We start from the raw sequence: 7,101 nt of genomic DNA, 5'->3' as shown, positions 1-7,101 counted from the left end.
ACTCCGTCAACAGCAAGAACGCTCACAAAATAATGAAGAACAGATGAAGAGGAGATGGCTATAATACCAAGTATTGGAAGAATACTAAAATCCAACAGTAAAAAAATAATAACTCTTGCTTTTGTATTTGTAGGAAATAAAGATGACCAAATAAATTGTGCATAATTTGTGTTTATGTAACAGCTGTGGTGGTGGTTACAGCATATATCTCGGACTTCACTTCCATATGGCATCCTTCCATTCCATGTTTCATTTTCGGAAGGTGCGATGATGGGAATATGCGCGTCATCAATGCATCCAACCACACTGGAAATTCTAAAGGAAATTCTAATTATTGGGTTACTTCCAGAGGTCGCCGCAGCAAGATGTTAAGTGAACGTCAGCGAGGCACACCTTCGTTACGGCTCTGCATACAGCGGCCTTACTAATGGCGGATAATTTTACATGTTTTCAGTAAAATGCACTTGTTTCCTTCCCCCCAGGAAACAAGAATAAACATAGGCTATATAATTTTTCATATATAGAAAATGCATCGTGATTTAAGAATTTTTAGATATTTGTACTTGAAATGAGACAGAAATACTTGGTAAGAAAAGCATTTTTGCAGCATGAATGAATGAATGAGGTATTTAAACATCACTTTAAAAAGTGGGAGGAGACTGTAAGAAACTGGGTTTACCGAAGAAAACCTGATCCTGCCCAGGTTAAGTTCATAGAGTAGTTCATAGTTAAGTTCTTGCTGTTGGCTTCTGAATAGAAGTCAAATGTTTTTCATTGCCCTAATCAAGAAATGTAGCATGTTGGATTAGAGAACATTTAATTATGTGGAAAAGCATTAACTATTTTTTGCCCGTGGGATACCATGAAAATGAATATTAGTTCAATAAATGACCTTTCTGCCAGTTTTCACCTACAATTAAAGTCACGTATTCCGTAGTATGCTGAAGTGTTTTTGGCGGGAGCTGTTGCCATGGTGAATCGTAATTTCGGAGCACCATTGATCATGGCTTCTCATAGTCATGGTGCACGCGCTAAACTCAGTCAACCTACTCAGAGTGGATTGAACTAACTCTGTTCAGAAACCGAAAAACTCAGTTCAAGTTTTAACTCCGTGTTTATTGAACCTCCTTTCTGGAATACACCCCTGCTGTGGATGTGTTTAATGTTGTTTATGGACGGACAGATCAGTAAAACACTTTCAGCTGCTTTAACCTTCATTAACAGTCCGTTAACCTTAAGGACAGTCACTGTTCACTGAATTCATTACTGTGTTACTCATATCATAGAGCTGTTTATTATCATTGCCATATGAACATGAGTCTTGATTCCTCTCAAACACCTTATGCAGATTCATATGAGCTCAAAGACATTATTAAAGCATCATTTCTGTAACAAGACTGACATTCAGACACACAAATCTGCTTTGAAGCGATATGTAGTGAAAACAATATAAATACAATATAAACTCCCTCTGTCTCCTTTTTTATCATAATTGACACTGTTTTAATTCAGTTAAATTGTCCGATTCGTGAACGAGACGATTCTTTTCAGTCAACCTGAGTCGGTTCACAAATCACACTGAACAATTCATTCGGTTCTCGAGTCCACGACTCACTGATTAAATGATCCGGTCGGAGCGAGTCTCTAGTGAGTGATTCACTGAATTGTTCATGACTCAAAATGAGCCGAGAACCTCAGAGTTGCGCGCGACTGACCGCGAGAAACTTTAGTAGCCTGTGTTGTGCATCTTCTTAAAATGTACACATGACGTTGGTTTTATGTTGTATATTTATTCTATTTGTCACCATACATTCACACAGGCTACATCAGTTGGTGTTTTAGTATACTGTAGTTTAAGTTCGGTAATAAAATAAAACATTAGTTTATTTGCATCCACAAATCTTATTTAATCCTTATGGGATCATATTCCTGCCAAATGTATTGCAGTCACAAGCGTGAAATAACAAGCGTGAAACCAAAATTAAAAAACGCAAATAAAATTATATTGCACAAAATGTAAAAATGAAAGCAAAGTTTTCAGAATAGCAAACAATGGTCACTGATCAAAAAATAATAAGTGAAAATCAAAAATGTAATAACGCATTTAAAAAAATAAGCACAAATCAAAACTTTAAACACATTTTCGTGAATCGCCGATTTCGGACAGTAATCGATTTAAAACGCTAAGAATCGAATGAATCGCGATTTATATAGCGATTCAATGCTTTCAAAATATATACACATTAAATTGCTACAAGCAGGAATTAATGGAGACCTTGAACAGTGCATCTCTCCTTCACGCGCTCCACTATTTCCCGCCTGTGACTGTTACAGGATTGCGCTCGCGCTCAGTTCGTCTCACTGACACATTTTTTGAGCAGCTGATGTGTGATCTCTCCTTAGTAGGCTACTCGTGGCCAGTAATGCTAAAGTGAAGTAGTTTTACTTTTCTGTAGTTTTTCAGTGGCTCTCGTATGGGATCATTTTCCCGCCAAATGTATTGCAGTCACGGATTTAAAAAATTAACAAGCGTGAAACCAACATTTAAAAACGCAAGTAAAATTATATTGCACAAAATTAAAAAAACGAAAGCAAAGTTTTCAGAATAGCAAATAGTGGTCAAGGTTCAAAAAAATAATAAGTGTAAATCAAAAAATTAATAACACATTTAAAAATAATAATAAGCACAAATCAAAACTTTAAACACATTTAAAATCATATTGCACAGCACTGAAATATTAATGCAAAATTATCCGAATTGCAGACAAAATCATGTTTTCCTTGGTTATATGTCTGTTTTTTGTGCTCTCAGACATTTTCTGCACATTTTTATTTTTTTTTTGTATGCTTATGGTGCTTTTCCCTTCGCTCGTTTCCACGTTCTGAGCTTCTTCTTCCAAATGTTGCGGCTAGAGTTTCATGTAAATCAGGGAGGGCTAAAACATCATCATTGGTCCACTAGTTCTAGATTGACAGCTCCTCCTCAGCCAATCAGATGAAGAGGGGCGGTGACGTCACTCCCACACGCCTCATTACTGCCGATGCTCAGTGTTCTGTTCACTTGTGTACGGGTGAAAATGGACAAGTGTTGGCTGGGAAACATCTTTCCATACAGGACTCCTTTATATGTGTCTGCCTGTCACTGCTGTACGCCTACCTGGCGATCCGTTAACGTTAAATGAGTAAATCGGTAAATTAATTTTGAATTAATGTAATGTTTTTGCATTGAAAACAATAGTGCTACAGAGTAGACAATTACAGTTACATTTGATATACACAATGATTTATTGTGTTGTGTTTATTTGCATAGCTACATATATAATTGCCTAACACTATCATATTAATGTTTCAAATACATAAAGTTATACATAACAACAATATGAAAGTAAAAAAGCCAGTAGGTGGCGGTAAGTCTTTAGAATAAGATATTAAATCATTAATTCAAATGGCTGATTCATTCAGTGAGTCTGGGCTGTGTTTAGACGGCGAATAGACGTCTTTTAAACGCAAAATTGCTTGCTGGGTATAGACAAAACAACAGCAGTCTATTTATAGATGAAACTGATCAGGGCTGCGTTTCCAGATAGCGATGGATCTTAGCTCTTAAGAGCGCTCTCTACGCGCAAGGTTACGAACGCTCGCCCCAACTCCACGTGCGTTTCCCAAAAATGCACTACACACGAACAAGCGAAAACACTTTCTACATGCTACTTCAGAGTTTGTCAAGTGCTGAAATCTTACCTTATAGAAGAACCGTATCCTTGAACCTGATAGTCGTCACCTGACCTGGATTAGAAATAAAATACCTTTCAACAAGATGAAATTAATGTTCTTCTGGAGGAGGTGGAGATGTCAGATGTTTTCAGCAGATTTAAAGGACACCACACAAATAAAGAAAAACAAAACATATGGGAGGACTTTGCTACAGAATTAACAGAGATCAGGGAAGGAGGTCCGCAAGAAGTGGCAGGACTTTGCAAGCCTGGCAAAAAGGAAGGGCACTGCAGAAAATGGCAATTAAAAACCAGATGGTTGGACCAATGATTGCATTAACCTCCACGGAGGAGTATGCCTCAAGCTGAGCCTGAGTCAGTCTAATGAGCTCTTCCAAGTGTTTCTGAAGTCAATGACTAATGCTTGATGGTCATTTTCAAACATAAACATGTAGGTTTAGATAGTATTAATATATAAAGTGTACATATTAAGGGTGATAGTAGCACACATTTGTATACTTCATCTAGCCAATACATTTCTACAGGTACAGACAAAAAAAGTTTATTGCCGACATGTTTTATCAGCACTGTTCATATTTATGTATATTTTCATTTTCTTTTCTTTCCTTTTCTTTTTAATTATTTCATTTTTAAATTCATTTAACCAATAAAAGAGTAATAAAGAGAAGTACAATCATAAATGAATAAAGTTAAAGGTGCAATCTGCCTCATAACTCTGCATAACTCTCATAACTTTTTCTTCCAGAAGCACCTAGCAACAAATTTAGCAGACGGAGCAAGGGGCGTGGCAGTACTGAAACACCGTCTAAGCTGTTCGCCAATCACAACGCACTGGGGCAGCTAACCAATCACAACACATTTTGTTTTTCGGAAGGCGGACCTTCATCAAAGCCGGAACTAATCGAGCCGTTTGTGCCAGGATGGGAGAAAGGTATTTTAATCATGTAAATTATGTGAAAAATAATGCGTTTTTCGAACCACCAAGCATGAGAGCATGTTCTAGTACACCCCCAAAACAAAATCAAGACTTTGTAAAAGAGCATAATAGGACCCCTTTAAAACTAGAACTGCTCAGAATGTGTAGTTTTACTAGTTTACTAGCTAATAAAAACTTAAATTGCAATCGTTCACAAATGTGTAAGTGTTCAATAATTCAATGTTGTGTTTAAAAATAGTTATTTCTATTTTAATATTATATTATGAATTTAATTATTTTACGAACAAATCTAAATTAACATAATTTTTTTTTTTTTTTCATATATATGTATATATTTACACAATTTTGCATCGTGATTACGTAATGACGTCATCGCGCAATGACATCACAACATCTTTCAGCAACTTTTAGCAACAAATCGACCTTCCTTTAGCAACTTCCCCTGAAAATTATTTGGCATAACACTGGCTTTACCATTGCTCCTGAGCACTAGTAGATCTGCAATGATTTTCAAGCGCTACTGAAGTTACGATGCTTTTGGGAAACAGACCGTTATACTAAGATCAGTCGTACGATCGTTTTTACGATCTACTTAAGCTTGCGATGCTTTGGAGAAACGCAGGTTTTGGCCGCGTCCTCGAGTCCCGCGCATTATTGATGACTCTGTTCGGATCGTGAGCTGATTCTACAGCGCTGCCAATCAAGACTAACCTCTCATGATTTATTATCGATATATTATCGAATGTCAAACTCGAAAATGATCACTTTGGTACATGTGCGACGGATGTGGTCTTTCTCCTCCACTCTACGATGTGACTTGGACGGACACCACTGAGATCCGATAAGACACCACTCTGTACAACGGACTCAATCTTTGTCCGAACCCCCCTCCAATAAAGGCTCGGACACAATGCTGGCTGGTATGAATCTTTCTTTTCTTTACTGCAGGCTGTAAAATGAAATAAATCACCCCTTTAGTGGTTATTTTGCTGCAGGCATAAGTGACCCACAGCGTGTCGTACACATTGCAACTGCTGCTGTGTTGCGTCATAACAGTATTAACAACATCGCAACACACGACCACATTTTACATATAACAATAGTAATAACAAACAAAAACATAAGAAGACATACCTGTAAAATGAAATAAATCACCCCTTTAGTGGTTATTTTGCTGCAGGCATAAGTGACCTAAATAAAATGTAAAATAAAATTATCATTGTGGCCTTGCTAACGAGAGTTCACAAACGGCCAAATAACTTATAAAATATATGTTAATAGTCAAATTAAATGGTCAAAATATTACCCTAACTAAATCATAAACATCAAATACTTGAAAACTCAACTTATTTTGCCTTATAATCGAATATATATAACTAAATTGAGACGGAGCATAAGCATACCCACCCACAGCGTGCAGTACACATTGCAACTGCTGTGCTGTGTTGCGTCATCTCCTGTCTTACCGAACATTTTATCTGCCTGCAGTTCTCACACAAACCACATGAGGGCACCAGTACAACATGAAATCAACCCTGCAGAATTCATAAGAATTCACAATAAAACTAAATAAAATCCTAACTCTGTTTGTTACACATGGGGCAGTCAATAATATAAAACACACAGTCTTTTACACACATATTAGCTTCTCATAGGGTTCTGTGACAAAGTGAAAGTGAAACAACTCACTGATGCAGCTCATAGAGCTATTAAAGACATTGATGATTAAAATAAACTCATCTTTTAGTGCATCTGATATTTACATTTCATTTTACATATAGACCATTTATAAAGAAATGTGATACCTGCAGGTTTCATCATGTATACATATTTCCTTGGTGCTGCCATGAGAGCAAGACGTGTGAATGATGAAGAAGTGTGTGTGTGTGTGTGTGTGTGTGTGTGTGTGTGGATAGGAAGCTAAAAACCTCTTCCTGTCGGTATGATTAGCCAATAAACATTCATGCTACAGTTCTTCACTGGGGGGTGGGGGGTCACAATGATCCACATCATTTTAGCCAGAACTGAACCAAAGCAGTGCCATAACCCAACCTGAAGATAGCCAAATCATAAAAATAGATGTGGCTGATAAATGAACCTTATAACCTTAAAAGCCATTATTTAACCATATTTATCCTATGCCCTAACCCAGTCCGGGACTCAGAGGCTGGAGATGGAGACTAGGGATCCTAGTCATCACGAGACCCGGACCAGCCATCACGAGCAACGGGCGCAGGCTCGTATCGGACATCACGAGAAACGGGCGCTTGCCCGGACCAGCCATCACGAGCAACGGGCGCGGGCCCGTATCAGACATCACGAGCACCGGGCGCTTGCCCGGACCAGCCATCATGAGCAAAGGGCGCGGGCCCGTATCAGCCATCACAAGCACCGGGCGCGTGCCCGGACCAGCCATCACGAGCACCGGGC

At 38.1% G+C, this 7,101-nt stretch overlaps 1 long non-coding RNA gene across 1 annotated transcript; it reads right to left on the bottom strand.

Moving 5' to 3' along the window:
- Window positions 1-5,595: 5,595 nt before the first annotated feature.
- On the bottom strand, window positions 5,596-6,129 carry LOC107659277 (uncharacterized). The gene is made up of 3 exons (XR_001630893.1): window positions 6,079-6,129; window positions 5,806-5,862; window positions 5,596-5,620 (listed from the first exon to the last, which is right to left on the bottom strand). It is a non-coding gene; the product is annotated as an uncharacterized LOC107659277 (long non-coding RNA).
- Between the last annotated feature and the right edge of the window lie 972 nt (window positions 6,130-7,101).

The sequence above is a fragment of the Sinocyclocheilus anshuiensis genome, unplaced genomic scaffold, assembly GCF_001515605.1.
Source record: "Sinocyclocheilus anshuiensis isolate Anshui unplaced genomic scaffold, SAMN03320099.WGS_v1.1 scaffold1193, whole genome shotgun sequence".
Taxonomy (NCBI): Eukaryota; Metazoa; Chordata; class Actinopteri; order Cypriniformes; family Cyprinidae; genus Sinocyclocheilus; species Sinocyclocheilus anshuiensis.
This window is presented reverse-complemented; position numbering and strand designations above follow the sequence as displayed.